Here is a 22,191-nt window from a genome sequence, read left to right on the forward strand (position 1 = left end):
TTTGCTACCTGTGATATTTAGGTGACAACTAGTTTGTCATAATTTCCGAGTTAGCAAGGACATGAAAAGTCATCTATTCTTCCCTAAAAATGAACAGGAATATCCTTCTAAAACATCCTCAGAAGGTCGTCAAAGAACTTCAGTTGAAAACCTTTTTCTGATTGAAAGAAATATTTTTTCCAAGGCAATCCTCTTAACTTTCAAATTATCCTAAATTTTAGAAAATCTTAATTGCTCTAAAATTTGCTTCTTTGAATCTTTGATCCATTGTTGCCATGCCTGCTCTTTAAGTTGACTAGAACAAGTTTACTGACTTTTCTCCATAGCATCCTTCAACTACTTTTATAGTCCTCAGGTCTCACTTAACTTGCAGTGCCTTACTAGAATCAGCTTTTATTGGCTCAGGGAAGCCAATTGTTAAATTTTTTTGTGTGAATATTTTTAACTCTGAAAGACGCTTGATTTATGTTACTGTTGATATTCTAGACTTTAGTGAATTATGGAGAAAATGTTAATAATGCAGATTAAACTGAAAAAAAAATTTTTGTTGATTTGTTGTTGGAGAGTTGTTAAATATTTATCAGCACAACCATCCCTAAATCTTTTCCCCAAGCTACACATGCCTATTTCCCTTGTCAGATCTTCATATGCACAGTTCTTAATCCTCTAATTATCTTTACCCTCCTCTTGCCCTTCTCTAGTTTGTTAATATCCTTCCTAAAATGTGGTACATAAAATTTAACGAAATATTCAATGTAAGTTCTGACTGGAGCATTCTGTATACTGTATGATACAGTCTAAAAATCACGTTACCTTTTTTGATTTCTATGTTCAGCCTTTGGCTCAGAATGAGTTGCAAAGCCTATGCCCTTCGCAATATAACTTCAAGATAGAACACATACTATTCAACATTCTTTATTTACTGTGTTCAAACTTTGATATTATTTAGTTGTGTACCACTTTTCATGATCTGTTTTGGAGTCTTCTTGGCAGATACAGGAGGAGTTTGCCATTTTCTTCTCCATTTTAGAGATAAGGAAACTGAGGCAAACAGGTTTATGCAATTTGCCTAGGATCTCATCGTTAAGTATTATCTAGACAAGATTTGAACCCATGTCTTCCTGACTCCAGGTTTAGTATTTTATTCACTATGCCACCTAGCTGTTCCAACATTCAACCATTCAAGCGATTCAATGGATTTTTTTATACATGAAAAATTTCATTTTTTTTTTATTTCAGGTCCTCATTCTAACAAATTAAATCTTCATCTAATGTTTTTCCTATGTCTCTCAGATTTATGCTCCTGCAAGTCTGGGCAGCTAGATGGGACAATGGATAGAATGGTAGGTTTGAAGGAGAAAGACTCATCTCCCTGAATTCAAATCTGCCTTCAGACACTTATTAGCTTTATGACCCTGAAGAAGGAAGACACATCATCATGAATTCAAATTTGGCCTTAGACACTTAAGATTCATGTAACCTTGGGCAAGTTTGACTTGATTTAGTTTGACTTATTTCCTCATCTGTAAAATGAACTGGAGAAAAAAAATGGCAAACTACTGCATCTTTACCAAAAAAAACCCCAAATGAGGTAACAGAATCAGATACAACTGAAAATGATTCATCAAGAGTAACAACTTGCCTGATAAGCATAGTATCCATGTCCTTTTGATTTTATAAAAGCTCTTTATGATTTAAAAAATACATAATTATTCTTTTCACAGTCAACCAGCATTTACTTCAACATTCACATTTTTAAATTGTTATCCCTTCCTATCAATCCTTCTCACATGCCCATGATAGCAAACTATCTGATATAAACCATGCATGTACCATCAGGCAAACATATTTCCATATATGTCATATTGTAAAAGGAGAATCAGAAGAAATGGGAGAAACCGTGGAAATAAAAAACAAAATAATATAAAAGAAATGTAAATAATCTGACCTTCATTCAGACTCCACAGTTATTTCTCTGGATTTGTATGGCATTTCCTATCACATGTATTTTAGCTCATTGTATAGTTTAAAAGAGTTAAGTTTATCATAGTTAATCTTCTTGCAATTTTGCTATTAATGTTACAATGCTCTCCTGGCTCAGTTCACTTCATTCCACAAAAATTCATGTAAAGTTTTCTAGATTTTTCTGAAATCTGCCTGTGCCTCATATCTTATGGAGCAACAGTATTCCATTACATTTATATACCACAACTTGTTTTGCTATTCTCCCATTAATGGGCATTCCCTTAATTTCCATTTCTTTGCCATCACAAAAAGAGCTGCTATAAATATTTTTGTCCATGTGGGTTTTTCCCTCTTTTGATGATCTCTTTGGAATTCAGACTAGTAATGGTTTTGCTAGGTCAAAGGTTGTGCAAAACTTTATACTCCTTTAGAAATAGTTCCAAATTGTTGTCCAGGATGGTTAGAGAAGGTCACAACTCTACTAACAGGGAATTGGTGTCTCAGTTTTCCCACATCCCTTTCAGCTTCTGACATATTAGCCAGGTATGTAGTGATACCTAAGCACTGTTTTAACTTGCATTTATCTAACAGCTATTTAGACAATTTTATAGCTTTAATTTCTTCATCTGAAGACCATTTATGTTAATAGATGTTAAATCAAGCAAGGCAGGGATAATTCCCTATGGCAGAACACTAAAGATCTTTCACCAAGTTGTCTTGATGCATTATTAGCTAAATTTTGCATTGCATCTTTCACTTTATACTGAAACCATCCCAAGGTATTATTTATTTTCCATCTTGAGTACAATGATTACACGAGCACTTTTTAAAAACTGATTTGTCTGGTTATTCCTATAATCTAAAAGTTTAATAACTGACCAAATGGAAATGATTTGTTGCCTTTTTGTGATCACTGACTCCCTTTCTAAATGGTTACCAACTTTGTGTTCTAACAAAATAAATCTCATTCTCAGAAAACAAATCTTAAAGTGCTGTTTACTACTCCAAATCACCTTCCTCTTCTGAAGCTGGAAATTTACATATGACACAGTGATGAAAATACTTCAATTGTCCTTAGAAATTCTAAGCTCTTCCTGGTACTATTTCTTCTCCTTTCCTAGACCTGCCCCTCCCTCCCAAGCATACCTTATACAAGACCAAAAGTGAATTGTGGTGGTCAGATTTGACAGGTCCCAGGTGGTTATCAAACATCAATCTGATATCATAACTCATTCACCCCTCTCTTCATCTTATATCTTGGAAAATATCTCTAAATAATTTGGACTTGAAATAATCAAGATTCTAGCAATGTCAATGGAATACATTCTTTTCAGTAATAGTTTTATTTCAATATTTTCATAGGACCACCTATAGTCAATTGTATATGTTTTGCTTTAAATTCTAAGATAGCAATTTTTATGGCATATCCTTTGGTAATTCCTCATTATAACCAGTAAAGTACTAAGTTCTTTTATTTATTTATTTATTTATTTATTCATTCATTCATTATCTATTTATTCATTAATTCAATCATTTATTTATTTATTCATTCTTTTTTTTTAGAGGCAATGGGGTTAAGTGACTTGCCTAAGATCACACAATAAATATCAAATGTCTAAAGGAAAATTTGAACTCGGGTCCACCAGGTCCACTGCTCTATCCATTGTACCACCTATTAACCCTCTATTCATGTTTTTTTTTAATGAATGTGGAGAGTTCACTGACTTAGAAGTCAGGAAATTTAAATTCCCAAATTTGCCACTATTAAACTTGTTTTACCTTTGTGGACTTTTTTCCCCTCTTCTGCAAGAAAAGGGCCTTGAGTGATTTTTAAAGTTTCTATCACATCTAAATTCTAAATTTCTATAAATCATATAACTTTAGGTCTCTGAATGGTAATACAAATATGTACATTATCTCTATATATTTACTTTAGCAATTTCTAGTAGATTCATGTTATGTTCAGAATAGAGTTGAATTGTTTAAAGTAGATGCTTATGCTGGTCAATTTTAGTGATAGTTTTTTTCTATTCTAACTTTGTATACATTGGAATCATATAATTAGAGACTCAGAGAAAAAATATTCAGAAGAAATCTAGTTTAACTCCCTCTTGCCCCTCCCCTTTGAACTTTTGCAAATCTACCTTTTACATATTAATTTCAATGATATAGTTAGAAGAGAAATAAAAATATTTCCTTCCAGCATTCTCCCATATGCCAATCCCTTGGGCTCTGATATAACAAAATTTTTACATGGAATTTTTCTCTCCAAGTGCATTTCTAGATAAGCAATGGCTAATATATTTATTACTCTGCTTTTGAGTTTCTACTTGCAAAAACAAGTTACTTTGGACTTAGCTGTTCATTGTCTGTTGTTCTCCTGAAATTTAGAATCTCACAAAGTTCTAGCCACTGCCACTATCCTTTACTTAAAACAGGAAAAAACAAATTACATAGTCAAAGAAAAAAGGCTTACCCACTGGTTGAATGTTAGTTTGGATAGAAAGGTTTGAGGTCCTTTTTCATCTAGATTATAGCATGCCTTTCTTACTAGAACTCAACCAAGATAGGGAGAGGCAGAACATTGCAATATTTTTTTTAGTTTTTTTTTGTAAGGCAAATGAGGTTAGGTGGCTTGTCAAAGGCCACACAGCTAGGTACTTATTAAGTGTCTGAGGCTGGATTTGGGCTCAGGCACTCCTGACTCCAGGGCCAGTGCTCTATCCACTGTGTCACCTAGCTGCTCCAATAATTTTTTTTAAATAAAAGTTTGTATTCGTTGCCAAGATACAAATCCATGATCATATTCTGGGATGATATAAGGTAAAATAAAATTAATTCTTTCCCTATGACATTTATATGCCTCAGCCAAAGTCCAAATGTTGGGAATGATCTGAGATTTGGAACAGTAGACTTTTTTCACTCCTAGGTTAAAGAAGAGTTTCTAATTTTGGTGAACAAGACACAAGGATGCAGAAGAATAGAAATCCAGGCAGAGTGCTGTAGTTATTCCAGCAAGGAAACCTGGAAGAGCTGGGATCCAAGACACTAGCAAATGGGACTTTTTACCTGAATTTGTTGGGGTATTTTGATGTGGTGTTCGAATTAAAGTTTTAAACCTAATCCTTCCCCTTTTCCCAGAGATTGAGGTGATGGAGGATGTTGATCCACCAAAGTTTTTATGAAAATGTTAGCATGTTTGTTCTTACTCTAATTTGAAGCAATTTTTTCTAAAAGCCAATATGATGTTAAGGTGATAAATGGAAATAGGATGCCAGTTATTGAGCCTCTTAAAATAGAAGAGAATATACTTGATAGAGACTTAGGTCAATGGAAGAGAAAAAGAGTAGCAGAGAACTCTATGGAGGAAGTACAAAATGTAGGAGCTCTAACCCTCAGACAGTGGGGTCAGAGAAAAGAAAATAATGTACAATTGGCAGAATAAAATTGTAACATCTTCTAGAAATTACTACTTACTTTGAACTATTATTACCTGCAAGCCCTCATACTCAGTTTTCTTTCTAGAAGAACAGAACCATTGATAGATTAGAATCATATTGAGATGATCTAATCCAACTCTTCATTTAACTGATGAAAGAATTGATATGAGGAAAAGTTCAAAAACTTCCTTAAAATCATAAAGCTAGTTAGAGACATTGCAATTCTGTATTCACTTTCTCTAATTTTACGAAATGTAAATCTAAGTGGAGGGGAAAATCAGGAAAATAAAGTAATTGGCCTGAGGTTTTATATATTTTCCTTAGTCAGTTGAATAGATTGCCACTTTCATCACACAGATGGAAAGAGTTTTCCTGCTTCTGTCATACATTTATTCTTCTTATGACTTGTTGTTGATCATATTATAGAACTAGAATCTAGACATTTAGGATAAACAGTCATCTTTGTTTGAAAGGAGACCCAAAAATCATTGAAATGCCAAGTCTGGAGGCAGAACTAGAAGTATACACAGATGGCAACATCTATACAGATGTGTTTCAGAGAGGGATTATAGTTTATCTCTTGAGCATTAGTAAAATCACTATATTATCTACAAGCTATATTTTATAATTGCTTTAGATATTCACTTGTATTCATGACTCGAGGTGGCAGAAATAGAAATAATAATGGCATCACTATATGAGCCATCAGTTTTTGACCTGCAGGTTTTCTGTCATGTGTCTCTCAGAAAGCAAACTAAAGCTAAACATTCTCTCATAAGCAAGTTTTTTTTGACTAGGATAAATATTTATCTTTATTTCATAAAACCAAAAGTGAAAAGTATAAATACATATAATTAATGAAAATGGACATAATTAAAACTGAAATTGTATAGAAAACTTTTCAAAAGGTTGTTTTTTTAATTTGGTGGCCATATTTAAAAAATATGGAAGAGAAAAAAAGCATTTAAAAAATCCTTCAGCAGAAAATCAACTTGTCTGATAGATTCAGTGGACGATGATATTGGTAAAAATGTCCCATTATATGTAAAAAAATGGAGAAGACTAGTAATAAAAACAAGGTGGGCTCTTTTTTTCCTATCTTAGGCAAATATAACCTTGAGCTCTGAGAAGGGAATGGAATGGGTTCCTGTTAACTTAGCATTTGAAAAGCATGGAAGCAGCAAAACAAAGTTACACATGCTTTAGTTGCTTGCCTGCTTTTCCATGATTAGGGAAAAAGTCAAAGCATAAAAATGAAAACGGGATGGACAGAAGCTACATTCCTCATTTTGTAATTCAGTGTATCTGTGAATCAATCAAATGCAAAACCTACAAAGAAAACAACCCTACCTTTTTAGAACCAATAGCATGAACATACTTTAATTAGAAAAATGCAACTTAACCTGGTATTTGTGATCATTCTTTTTCTTGCACTGATTACAGTTTTATAATTTAATTCTTTTCCTTTGTAATTCTATGTTGCTTATGCATTTAATAACATTAGTCTAGGTGGCAGTATTGATGGAGTATTGAGCCTGGAATCAGGGAGGCATGAGTTTCAAATCTGGTTTCATATATTTACCGGCTGTGTGACCCTGGGGAAATCATTTAATCTCCATTTGTCTCAATTTCTTCAGCTATAAAATGGGGCTAATAATATTTATCTTGCAGGTTTATTGTGAGAATCAAATGAGAGAATAATTGTAAATATCTTAGCACAAAGTATTGGCTATTATTCCAAGAAGGTATCCACAGACTTCATAAGACTGTCAAAGGGATCTGTGAGACAAAAGAATAGACTATGAACTCCTCATTTAGAAGAAAGAAGAAGAAAAGGAGAGGAATATGGAAAAAAGCTTTAGGATGAGATTTTTGAAAATTTATTAATGAATTGGTGTTTTTGGTTTCTCTGTGGATTCTTCAGGTAGGAAAAAACCAATAGGTCTGTGGTTAACTCTTGGACGGGCCTGATAGTGAACAGTTATTGGGACTTCTGGTTAAAAGAAGTAAAAGACTGGTAAAAGAATATTTGGAAATAGTCATTTAAATTGGAATTTCTCTACTGGTTCTACATTAGCTTAACATAAATTAAGAAACAGGAGAGGAAATATAAGCTGAGCCAAGCACTTAAAAGAACTGTAAGAAGTTAATGTTGGAAAGAACATAAAGGATTATCTAAACCTACTCATCTTATAGTTGTAGAAAGTATCATAGAGAGACGAAAGACTTACGCAAAGTCACATGACTAGTAAGTTATAATTACTTTATGTAGGTGTTATTACTTGCTCCAAATGAAATACTTTCTCATTGTTTATATAGTGATAGATATAATTTAATTTAGGAGGTCTTTTAGTTAATATCAATTTTTTAATAAAGGAGGAAGATTATAAGTGACATCTAAATGGCTACAACCCTCATTATCAGAAGACATAGATGATGAGTCAAAGGTAAATAAATGGCAACAACTTCTAATAATTACAAAACCCTTGAACAGCAGTTAAAGATAGGGGATGAAAAAGGAAGAAATATCTCTTGAGATGTATTCAACTAGGTCAACTGAATTTTGTTTTAGAAAACACTGCAGAATTGTCTATGGATTTACTTATTCACATTTATACTTCAAGTGTCAATATTTCAAGCACCTGTGGTTTTAACTGTATGAAAACTCTTCCTAGCAAAGCAAATAGCATTGCTCTATGATTTATTAGATTTTTCTCTCCAAGATTCATAGTTGTCAAGAGATTTTATACCCAAGCATAATTTGGTTAAGTTATTCTTATTTGTCAGGCATAGTCTATTGGTGAGAATTTGATTGAAGAAGTCTCGATATCAAACGTAACCTTACAGAATTTACTCTGTTCTTATGAATCCTATGAGAATACAGAATTACTTCTATACTATAATAAGGCATCCCATAAAGGATTTAGAAGCAGATATATTTCTATCTCTTTGTTATATAATAGACCCTGAAAGCTTTTTCTTTAAAAATCTCATTTTACTTTATAAAATATCCCCCTCAAATCTTCATTTTCTTGTATTTTACTTTTACTACCCAAAGAGAGTATATTTTTTGGAGAAAAAGTTTTTTAAGAGGGAAAAAACAACTCAGAAAAACTGATTAATATATCAATCATCTATACATTAATTCATAGCCATAGTCCCCTACTTCTGCAAAAACAGCAGAGTGATTTTCTCTAATATTTTAGAAATGGTTTTATTGAGTTCTTTCTTACATCAATGTAATTTCCACTAGTATCAATCTCCACTTCTATTTCTAAAAACTCATTCTGTTTAGCAGCAGTATTTATTGAAGATTAAAAAAAAGGAAAAGGAAAGCATTATCAGCATAACTGGTGTGAAATATGTGCAATGTACAAAGCTAATGTACTTCTCAACTTTTCAAGAAGCTGAGCTGATGTCTTCCCATACTCTTTTCTCAAGCCAAACATCTTTATAATATTGAAATTTTCATTTTGGAAATTTCTCTTCTGCTTTTTTGTTTATATGAGTGAGGATATCTTTTCTGGAACTCTGCTTATTTTCATGTACATTCAGTTTTTCTCTCAGCAATGTAATTATTACTTTCATGTAGTTAAATTTGCTTAGCTATTTCCCCATTTGATGAATATCTGTTTTGTCTCCAAATCTCCACTATCATAAAAAATACTGATATACATATTTTGATGAGAACTTTCTTTTTATCCATGATCTCCTTTGGGTAAAATTCTATTAATGGAATCTCTCAGGTAAAGTCTATGGACCTTTTAATCACTTTATTTACATAATTCCAAATTGCTTCCTAAAATGACAGCTCCATCAATAATGCACCTCTATATCTTTAGAAAAAAAATTTCATCCAACATTAACTAATTCCTTCTTTTGATATTTTTGTCTATTTTTAGTGAAACCTCAGGATTCTTTTTAAATTTGTTTTTGTTTTTCTTAGATATGCTTCCCTCTAATTATTAATGATCCAGACCATTCTTTCCTAGAACGGTTACAAGCTTGCAATTCTTTTTTGGAGAATAGTTTGTCTATATACATTCACTATCTATTGGGGTAAAGTGTTTGGCTATGCAAATTTATTTTATATATAATATAGAAATATCAATGGTATTAGCATATCATTTTATAATTATATTGGATATTTATTGGATAAATTATGTATTAGCATCTACTAAATATTTATATTTTTGGTACCAGACACTTATCAGATACATGTATTACCAAGTTTTTTCCCATTCTCCTGCATCCTTTGTCCTGTGTGTTTATTCATTGTGAAGATACTTTTCATCTTTGTATAATCAAAGTTATTTTTAAAAAAAATTCTGTTATTGCCTCTATTCTGTATTTTATTAAGGATGCATGTTCAACCCTTATTTGTAAGAACTAAATAACTCTATTCTCTATTAATTTTTATAGTATGATATTTAAACTTAAGTTCAGATATCAATTTATACTATGGAGAATATGATAAAGCCTAAGATCTTGGTCTAAGTCTAATTTCTGTCTACCTGTTTGCAATTTATCCTAATAATTGGAAGCTCATTTTTGAGTAAATTATACTTTACAGCTTATTGAATATTGGGTTTCTGAATTGGAATGTCTCTCTCTCTCTCTCTCTCTCTCTCTCTCTCTCTCACACACACACACACACACACACCCACATACACACACACACACACACACACACACACACACACACACACTCTCTCTCTCTCTCTCTCTCTCTCTCTCTCTCTCTCAACAGTTGAAGGTTTTTGATAATTGTTGCTTGATAATAAAGTTTGAGTCTTTATCCCAGTCACTTTTCATGATTTCTCTAGATGGTCTTGATTTTTCAAATTAACAAATGGATATATATATTATTTTATCTAGTTCCATAAAGTATTCCTTTGATAATTTGAATGTATAAGGTATTGCCATTTTTGTCCTTGACATAATGCAGCTATTATTGTGGAATATTGCTCCAGGTACTTAAGTTGTTAATTTATTTAGTTAAGGAGCATAGTATAACTGAACCTATATCCATTGGGCAAAAGTATATTCACTTTGGTAGATTAATTGACCAGATATCACATGCACTGTTTTTCGTTTTAAGTGGGCTATATATTTCTATCTGTTCCTTTACATAATTTTATTATTATTATTCAGGGAGCTTATTTTTAAGGTTTATTTTGAATCCTGAAATTTTATTGATTCTATTCATGGTCTGTATTAGTATCTGCTGATTATGTAGGATTTTCCAAGAAAATCATCCTCTTAACAATAGGGCAACTGGCCTTGAATTCAGGAGGATGGGAGTTCAAATCTGGCCTCAGACTCTTGCCACTAACTAGCTGTGTCATCTTGGGTAAAGTCACTTAACTCTGATGGCCTTACAGCCAGGGTCATCTACAGTCATCCTGATTCATATCTGGACACAGATGGTTCTGGAGGAGAAGTGAGGCTGGTGACCCCTCACTCAAATCCATTTCATGTGCATATCATGGAATCACCTCCTTGATGTTGTGGTCTTCTTTGAGAATGAAGGACAAAAACAACTCTCATCAGTTAACTGAGAAAGTTTCACTTCCTCTTTATGCTTATACCTCTATCTTCTTTCTTTTGTCTAATTTCTCATCTCAGGATTTACAGAATTACATAAAATGATAATGGAGAGGTTGTGTATCCTTCCTTTATTCTTGTATTCATTGGGAAAGATTCTATTAAATTCTCATTCCAAATTATTATTGCTTTTGATTTTAGATAGTTTTTAAAGTAGATAATTTTTTGTGTGTGGTTTTTACAAGGCAATGAGGTTAAGTGACTTGCTCATGATCACACAGAGGTATGATCATATCTGAACTCAGGTCCTCTTGACTTCAGGGCTGGTGCTCTATCCACAATGCCACCTAATTGCCCCATAGATAATTTTTGATAAAGAAATCATACGTGTTTTCACTTTCATGATTTTTTTTAACAAAAATAATCTTATACTTCATAAAAGACTTTTCCATCATATATGAGATAATCATGTTTTGGGATGTTTTGACTGCAACTCCATTTCTGTGGGAAAGTAGGTAAGCCTGAGATAGATACATATGCAAATAGCTAATCAATTTTATGCCTTTCTTATTTTTTCCTCAGATTAGGCTCTATTATTCAAGATAAATATCTTGTTTAGTTGTCCACATACATTTTGTGATTAAGAAATATCATCGATTAAGCTGAGTCATTTATTCATCCATCCACAAAGTACTTGCAATTTCTTCACCATGTGTAAAATTTCTGCTAAAAAGCAATCAAAGGCATGATCATCTGATAATTATGATCTATTTAGTCTAGTGAACTTGGGGGAATTATTTGACTTCTGTGATTCTCAGTTAACTCATCTGTAAAGATGAATAATTAATATCTATATTACCTGCCTTTTAGATTTTTGTTTAGGTTTTTGCAAGGCAGTGGGGTTTAAGTGACTTGCCCAAGGTCACACAGCTAGATAATTAGTAAGTTTCTGAGGTTGGATTTGAACTCAGGACCTCCTGACTTGAGGGCCGGCGCTCTATTTACTGTGCTACCTAACTGTTCCCTACCGTTTAGATATTATGAAAAGAGAGATGGAGGGGGGAGGAGAGAGAGAGAGAGACAGACAGACACATAGACACACAGACACACAGACAGACAGAGACAGAGAGACAGAGACAGACAGAGAGACAGAGACAGAGAGAAGTAAAAGAGACAGAGGCGGAAAAAAGAGACAAACAAGAGAGAGAGAGAGAGAGACAGAGAGAGAGAGAGAGAGAGAGAGAGAGAGAGAGAGAGAGAGAGAGAATTAGTATTTGATACATCTAAAAAATGAGAGAAAATTAAAACACATACATATGCACACATCAAGTCTTTATAATTAGGAATTTGTAATTCTCTAAGAAAGCCTGAGGTCAATGATCCTAGGTCTGAAAGTTATATTTAATAACAAGTGTCATCACACAAAAGAATCATTTTGTTTGAAAAAATATTATTCTGCTGAAGTCAGCACGCACCTTCGTAAATATCACCTTATTTTTCCATGGATACCTTTTTTGATGCATATTTCCTGTAGGTAAATGTCATATCTAGAGAATGACTTTCTAAATAACATGTTATCTATTTCAAAACCAATATGACTTTATAGTTGTGCTTAATAACTGGTGTACTCGATAGTCATTATGTAATGCTATTAATCTCACTGGGAAGTATTGAGCTGTCTCCATAGCCCCTAATGATGCAGTCATAAATATTTCTTTTGGATGGGGCTATCCTAATTTTCCAAGGTGACAACCAAGCTGACAAAGCTGACAGCCATTCACTTAGCTTCTTATGGCTTTCATGCCAGCCTGCTTTACCCTGACAGCTGTATCAGCAAGCCTTTCTGCGGCTTGTGCTGATAAAGCTTTCTAGATGCAAGCAGCCAATAAACATCACTTGATGATATGTACTCTAAGCTATGCACTAGAGTCTTCGTGAAGCTGATTCTGATTACCTAGAAAGAATTTTGTAGATGGTTATGATATTAGATAGATTGCTATTTCACATTTGACTTTAAAGACTTAATGGATTATTTCTTCAAAATGAAATCAAGTAGATATTCTCAAACCTCTGCTGGAAGAAATGTTTATATATTGGAATAAGACTGCCAAACAGGAAAATGAATGGGTATTTTTTCCCTTATGCTATATATAGGTAAGAGGCCTGTTTTCAGATTTTGACAAATTGATGAAATATGCTTTCAGTTAGGAACTGAGTTCAGATCAAATAATCAGGAGATTATTCCAGGCTCATTTCTAGGCTTTATGCTTTTTTTCTCAAGGGTAGTTAGATGGCAGAGTGGATAGAGTGTTTATTTTAGAGTCAGAAAGACTGAATTTCAACACTAACCTCAGACACTCGAGTTACTGATGTGTGACCTTGAGCAAGCCACTCAACCCTGATTGCCTCCCATCCAGGGTCATCTCCAGTCATCCTGATTCACATCTGACCACTGGACCCAGATGGCTCTGGAGGAGAAAGTGAGGCTGGTGACAGTACAATTACCCTCACTCCAATCCAATTCATGTGCTTGTCATGGCATCACCTCCCTGATGCTGTAGTCTTCTTTGGGAACGAAGGGCAAGCTCTATCTCTTCTCACACTGATAGCTTCTCACTCTTGAGACACTTCAAGTTCTGTCATTTTCTTGAAAGTAAGATTTGTATAAATTGGCATTTTGTTTTCAAGAAAGTATCTGAAACTCATTCATACAAAATACTAAAATGAAAAATGACAGTTTTCCTCAGAACGACTTGTAAGCTTATATTTCATCAAATTCTTAAGAGGCAACTGCAATAAAAGTTCATGTAAAAATAAGGAAGATTTCACAAAAATTTCCACCTCTTTTTCTCTGATTTCTCCAATCCACTAGGCTGGACCTCATGCGACAGACATATTACCCATCATTTGGCACTTTGCAGCCCTTTCATACATATTAGAACCTGCCAGAGTGTCTGACTCAAGATTTCTGCATCAGTTCTTACTCAGTTGTTTGGATAGTGTCTGACACTTTGTTGTTCCATTGGAAGTTATCTTGGCAAAGATACTCGAGTAGGTTTGCCATGTCTTTCTCCATTTTACACATGAGGAAACTGATGGAAACGTAGTTAAGTGACTTGTTCAGGGTCATACAGCTAATAAGTGTTTGAGATGGATTTGAACTCAAGTCTTCCTCACTATTATTGTTTGACAGGGACAGAAAGTCATCCAAATAAAAATTTAGTGGAAAGAAAACTAGTTTAAAAGAAGTAGATGATAGGCACATATTTCTCCCAACTGTAAGTAATAGTTCTACATCTCCCAATTAGATCTTCAATATTTTAAGTGTCTACTATATATAGAATGATCTTTATTTTATTCCAAAGAAAATGTAAGAGATACAGAAAGGACATAAAGAGGCACTGTAAATCAAAATAACCCATCATCTTTCCTCGAAAGAATTCAACCCTAGAATTATCCTTGGACATTCTGATGAGTTTCACTTTTCTAGAAATATTTCTCCAGACTTTTAATTCCAATGTGTTTAGACTCTCCCTATAAAGTACATTCATACTAAGGAGCTGGTGAACAATTTTCTTTCTATTGGATCTCTACTGAGAACACATTTGCATTTTTACCTTTTTTGTGTTTTTGCTCATTGTTCTTCTATACCTTTCAAAAAAAAGGAATTTGTTTCAGGGATGTCTTCAAATTTTTTGTGGCCTAGTTGTGGGATTTTTACCATTTGAAGAATGAAGAAAGACAAATTTGTTTTCAACGAACTTTACTGAACGTAGAGAAGGGCTATACTGTGTAATTTTCCAGGTCCAGTTAAGTTCTCCTTAACCCTTAAATCTTACTTTTTTTAGTTGAAAATCCACTATAGGTGTCCATCCCTTCCTTTTAACGTTTTGATCCTCTCTGGGCTACAAATCCTCCTAAGGGAACAAAAGCCTCTATCTGTTATCTTTCGTTTAGCCTTTACTATGAATGAAAGTCAGATCCTTTCTTGAAAGCTGAATTTCAGTGTATGCCAATCTTGCTTTCAAGAAAGTGGGCTAAGTTGCATGGTCCAAGGGGAAAAGAGACCACCAATTTGAGTAAAGGACACAAAGCTAAGCAGTTGGTATAATCTCCTGGCTATTTGGCCTAGGGTCAGTGCTAACTGAAAACATATATCAATTATATGTATGGATTTTTCAATTTTGCCTGTATGATCCCTGAAGTAGCATTCCTCTGAAGAATATAAAACTAAAAATTGACTCTAGTAAAATTATATAATAAATTTCACTCCCTGGATAGCTAACTGCAAAGCTTATCACATGCATTTTTCAATTCATGAAAAAGTAGAATTCTTTTTTTTAAAATTAGTCTAAAATTACATTGGCTTTTCCTTTGTACTTGTAAATTTAAGTAAATATTATGACTATAGGATAGAATGAAATGATGAAGAAATGTGAACAACGTAATAAGACCTATAAAGAAAGAACTAATTATCACTGTAGAAAACTGTCCTGTTCTTTTTAAAAGTTCAATGCTGAATATATTTCAGTTAGAGAGCAGGATTGTCTCAAATTCATATGACCAGATGGTTCATATGATTTGATGGGTATGTAGATTTCATATGAATTAATACCTACTATGATTATTCTTTCTTTCTGGGACTTTCCTTCCTTTTCATCTACCTTTTAAATATTAGTTATCTTTTCCCTCAAGGGATGAATTAAGCTAATTCTTTCCTTTCTTTCTATCCTACACTTGATTTGCTCAATATAAATTCAGAAAAGACTGGAGGTGGAAAACTTTCTCAGGCAGCCTCTTGGCTTTGGAAATTACTTCTAATATTCATGTGAAAAAGCCCACACATCTGTTGAACTAAACATCATTCCTTAAGGTCTTTTTGTTCTCTCTGACTTCTGTTTGAGAGCATATGGTAGCCCATGGAAATAACTTATGAGGCATATGGAGAACAAGTGTAGTTTCCAAATTGCTTAATATTAGATTATATTTTCATGCTAAGGAAGCTGGGATAATGCTGTTTTACCTAGCTATTTCTTTAATTTAGAATTTTATTTTTCCCACACAACAAAATAAGAAGAAAAAATAAACCATATATTAAATAATGACATTCTGGAGAAAATAAGATTTTTTTAAACTCTAGGTTTGAGTGAGTTTTGAATGACCTTTTAAATGCATATGCAAGAATATATGACCTACTTTTTGATCCCCAAATTTATACCACCATCATCTACTAATGTGTATGCTTTCCTTTCATTCTGTGTATCTTCTTCTTTGTCCCTATGATCCTTCTAAATGTAGCTAATGTTACTTGTCTTGTAGGAAAACCTTATTCCATTTCCTTAGTTATTGGTTTATATTCTCTATTCCTTTCAATTCTGTACCTTTATTCTCTTCTACTTCTGACTTCTCATCACTTTTATATGTCTCTTCTCTTCTTGAGCTCATATATCTTTATCCATATACACTGCATAAACATATGCATATGTATCATACACATGTATGCATGTGTGTAGTATCATGTGAACAATATTTCTATCTACTATTTACTATGTACTATCTACCATCAAATATCTATATCTATCTATCTATCTATCTATCTATCTATCTATCTATCTATCTATCTGTCTGTCTGTCTGTCTGTCTGTCTGTCTTTCTGTCTGTCTGTCTGTCTGTCTGCCTGCCTGCCTGCCTGCCTGCCTGCCTGTCTGTCTGTCTGTCTGTCTGTCTGTCTATCTATCTATCTATCTATCTATCTGCCTATCAATCTATCTAACTCTCTAACTTTTTATTTACATATTGTATCATTCCAGGAGAATCTAAGCTGTATTTATTTTGCTTTTGCAATTCCTATGTCAGTTCCTTGCATATAGAAACATTTAACAAATGATTGTTAATTAGAATGTATTGTATATTTTAAGAGACTTAATTTTTATCCTATTAGTAAAAGTGAAAGTTGGTTGATAAAGACAAGGCATAGGGATATTTCACACATAGCAATTCACTCCTTTTCTTTGTCAATGTCAGTTTGTTTTCTTTTTCTGAATTCACTAGGAAACCATTATAATTTCTCTACTTTGCTATGGTTACAGGAATATATTTGAATTATTATATTTAATTCAGAAATCTTTTAAACTTTCTTACTCGTTAATTTTAGAAACATCTCTGACTGGATAGAAAAAAAATGAAGTGAAGACTTGCTTTCAGTAAACTATCTTTCATGTAAAGAAATATTAAAAAGAAGATTTTTCAGTGATACAGCAGAGGCAATTTTTATTCTATCTCTAGAATGTTGATATAAATTGAAATAGCAAAGCAAGATACATACTCCCTAATGGGATTTGCCAGTATTACAGAAGATGGCTTATATGTAATTTATAAAGTAAATAATAATTTCCTATTGATTGATGGTAAAGCTTTTCAAATGTCCTCTCTACTTGAGGATGACAGTGTGCATTGCACCAAACCTCTGGATGTTACAAAATATCCTTAATAAAACTATGGTAACATGAAAGAGATTGCTTTATCCATCCTCACTAGAAGGCGAAGGGAATTTCAAATTTTTTTAAATAATGGCATAAAGAAGGATAAGCCTCATAACACTTTAGCTTATCAATGTGTTTGTCTTGGATAAATGTTGCATATGATAATGAATTGGTCTCAGAATCAAATAGGAGAAAAGCAGATTATGTTGCTCTTGGAAAAATCACACTGGTTTCATTGATCTTAAACTGTTCACTGCTGTAAAAAATGTTTCTCTTTATATAAATGTTTTTCTGTTGCTGCATTATAGATTTGAATCATGGTAACTTACAATATTCTAAGAATTAAAATTATAAATATTCCATGAACAATTGGAAGTTGAATCATTGGTATACACTGACCATATTAAGCTCCATACAAATTTTTTTAATGGATATTATTAAAGCTATATGATGGAGGGAGGAAGTACACTGAGAATGAAAACATTAAACAATTCTAATGATACTTTATCTCAATTTAGTAAAAAAAAAAGGGAGAGAATCAATGAATTGGAAAGATTTTGCAGAAAACATTTGTGAGAAAACATGGGCAAGAATCTCACAGGGCAGGAAGTCATTGATTAGCTCTTATCTACTTTGATTAATAAAAAGGCAACATCACTGATAAAAACATAAAAAAATCTTCTAAATTAAATGCCTAACCCTATATATATTTAAAGTGAGGACATATATCCAAATATAAATCCATTCAAGATTACATCTGTTTTGCATACACATTTCGTCTCTCTTTAGGGTTTCTAAATTCAGATTCTCTTGAGTTAATGTGGTCAGAGAAGTGCGGTTGAATCTAGTTCATCTATTTTTATTGGTTTTTCCCTATGAAACCTATGATTCATCTAGGTAAAAGTAGCATTTGTCTCTTTAAGTTTCTCCTAACTTTCTTTTTCGGAAAATTTTCCCTTCACTTGATTTTATTTTCCTTTGTATGAAAAATTGTACTTTGCATATCTTCTCTATTCCATCACCCCTATTATTCTAAATGAACTTCAGTTTCCTTGACATTATTGAAAAAGGAATGCCCTGCACAGGACCTTGTAAAAAGTATGCTTCAGTGCTTTGTTCTTTCAATGGTTAAGTGGTATCACTGATGAGGTTATGTCTGTCAGTCCTAGTTCCCTTCCAGTCTTTTTCTGTGAGATTCTTGTCTATGTTCTCATATCCATCTGGATGGTATCTATTATTCTAAAATATGTCCATAATGGCTTCCTTTATTTTCAGTTCAATACTTTTTGCATGCTGGCCTTTACAGCAAGCATTAATCATCTGCCTATATACCTACATACATATATATATATATATATATATATATATATATATATATATATATATATATATATACATACACACTACATATATTCATAAATATACACAAACCTGCATACATACACACATATATATACATAATTTTTCAGTTATACATTCTTTGCATGCTATTCCTTACAGCAAGCACTAAACCTGTGCCAAGTGCTTTCCACTGCATTTGCAGACATTTACAAATTTGTTTCTTCACAGAGTGTCAGTCTTTGATTTGAAACCATCTCTATTCTGGCAACTCATCAGGTTCCAACTCTGACTAGCACTGTAGGTTGCTCACTGGTGACCCTAGGCTCTAACTGGTGACCATTTCAATGTCTCTTGCTTTGTCTAAGCCATTTCATGTCATTACAAAACTGTCTGAGAGAAGTAATCAAATTTATGCTACCATTCTTGGTGAGCTTATTTCAAGCATTTTCTTTATTCCAATAATCACTTTCTCTAGTTTTCTAATTTATAACATACCTCCCTAGTTACTTTTCCTATAGATTTATTTTTCTGCTATCAGCATGCAAACTCCTTGAGGGGAGGAGTTGTTTTGTTTCAATTTTGCAATTATTGGCACAGTTTCTGTCATACTGTAAAAAAATATCATTTTTTTCATTCATTTATTTAGCATTGCCAGGAGAATATTGATGTTAAAAAGATTTATTTTTTTGCAGGTGAGGGGACAATGAAAATGTTGTAAGACTTCTCTAATGTAATTTAGCCTAGTCTTTTTTCCCCTTTTCTATTCTGGACCCAGATTGTTGACTTTCAACATTACTGTCCAACATTTATATACTGAAATCTAACTCTTATTTAAATTAAACTATAGTTTAATCTTGTGTTCTCAATTAACTCTCAAGTGAATTTTGTGATCACAAATATGAGCTACTACTGAAATGTGCTTTTTTTAAATTTTTTTTTGCAAGGCAAATGTGGTTAAGTGGCTTGCCCAAGGCCACACAGCTAGGTAATTATTAAGTGTCTGAGACTGCATTTGAACCCAGGTACTCCTGACTCCAAGGCCAGTGCTATATCCACTATGCCACCTAGCCACTCCTTGAAAATTTCTTTTAAAAAACCTGCTATCTTCTTTAACAATCATTAGGTTCATGTACACGTCATTATACGAAAAATGTAACAGAAATGATGAAGTGTTCTTATGTTAAGTTGTTACTGATGTGTTCACTATTATCTTTTCTGTAGGAGTATCAATATAGTCTATGATTTTTCACTTTTCATTTGAGATCTTTCTTAATTCTTGAAAATTGATTCCTCAATACTTTCAAATTGAACATTAATGCCCACAGAATAGCTAAAAATGATTTTAGTTTAATCTCAACCAATCACACAGTCAAGTGGGTGCGCAGGAGCAGACAAAGTACTAGGGAGTGTGGAGGGAAGGAGGGAAGAGAACATATATAAGGTAGAATTATTGCCTTTGAATATTTTATAACATAGATACTTTAGAGAGCAGTGGGAAGTAAGAAGACTGGGCTTGTCCCTTTGTTGTTCATTTGTTACATGATTTTGAACAATTATGTTTCCTATCAAATCAGACCATGGGATGAAATGATTCTGGAAAATGTAGTGAGAAGCATATCTTTGTATAACATTCTCATCACTATAATAATTGTCTAAGTCTTGCCATCATCCATGGTCTTCTTTGATTATGAAGGACAACAAAAGCAACAACTTTTAACTATTTCATTAGCAGTAAATTGATTTCATGTATTTAACTTTCTGGTTCTTCTTGCTTCATTTTCCTAATTGATACTAGCAATTTTCTAATGCATATTGGGCTATAGGTTTTAATCCACATGTGGCAAAGGCCTTAATTTAGAAAGACCAAGGTTATCCACCACATACTGGAATATCTTGACTTTGATGACTCTGGAGGATAGAGTGAGGTTAAGGATTTTGTTGCAGCTCTGCATCACTTAAATCTATTCATATTCAAGTTAAAATTTTATCCTCATGATGTCATCGGTCCTCTTTCTGAATGTAGAATAAGCAAGAACAATAAATGTTTTAGTTTAGTTATCTTCAACAATGAGATGGTTCATTTTAGAAATACTGACAAATCTGTTTCATTTTCTATAAATTTGATGCCTTTCCAGTTTTATTTATAAAATAATTCAACTGAAAAACTTTAATTGAATTTCATATCCAACTCTCCTTTGACTACTTTTCATTTCCTTTAATTTTTCAGGATTTTTGTTTGTGAAATCAAATTATATGTATTTGCAAAAATAAATGCAGAGTTAATATGTGTTGTTGAAGTGAGCTGAATTGCCTTTAGAGACAAAACTATTTTTAATTCACTTGCAGCTAGAAAATACATTTTGAATAAATTATCCACTTACATATATCTTGTAAATATATGGATTAATTGTAGAATCATAAATGTATACACTTAATTCAGATAGTTTAACACAGTATAGAGCATTGACTCTGATGAAAAAATATCTGGCTTCTCTGATACTTATTGTTTGCTATGTGACCTTGGCTAAGTCATTTTACTTCCTTAGTCCTTATGGTCTATAAGGTCACTTTGAGTTTTAAAGTCTATTTCATATGGGATTCAAAATTCAAAACAAAGTAAATAATCCCTCATTTCATTTGTAAAATAAAAGATATGGTGATATTAATTGCTCTAATATTCATGTATGATTAAATGAAATTAAGTCCCTCAAATGAAAATTAATACAAAAAAGGACTGTTTCCTGATTTTCAAGTATAAGCCCAACAAAGCTCTCAACTAATTCAGTCTTGTAATATGAATTATGTAAATTAATGCTGGTGTGTTAGATTTGTTTGGATGAATTTAAAAGTATAAAAGATTATTCAAGAAAACAAATGAATTTTTAGAAATTAATCATTCTAGAACTAGCATTTTTAGCCTCTTAAAATCAGGAGCTGATTGAAGAAAGAAAAATTTGATGTCAATTGGCAATTTGTTTCATACGATGACTATACAAATTATCTAATTATTTGGCAGAATCTATTGCCATAGTTCAAAGTCAGTGACAGAGATTTATGTTATTCTTAGATTAAAATAGTTGAAAATTTATATTTAATACATAATGATGACCATATGATTTAAGTCTTTTACATAAAGCACTCTAACAGTCTGACACAATCTTCAGAGTAGCTGATGTTTAATGAAAAGCATTTCTTTAGTTAGAAGCATGAGTGTGTTGGGGATGAGAAAAGGTATTGCGATATTGACTTGTAAGATGGTTCAGATATAGATTTCAACTGTCATTGAAATCCCTGCAAATTTCAAATATTTTACTTATTAAAAAGAGAGTTTACACTAAATTAAAGCAAAATTGTAATTTTAATTCAATTTAATTTTTAAAACATTTATTAAACATTGAATATGTCTAAGGTTGTCT

This window comes from Macrotis lagotis, chromosome 2, assembly GCF_037893015.1.
Source record: "Macrotis lagotis isolate mMagLag1 chromosome 2, bilby.v1.9.chrom.fasta, whole genome shotgun sequence".
NCBI classification, from domain to species: Eukaryota; Metazoa; Chordata; class Mammalia; order Peramelemorphia; family Peramelidae; genus Macrotis; species Macrotis lagotis.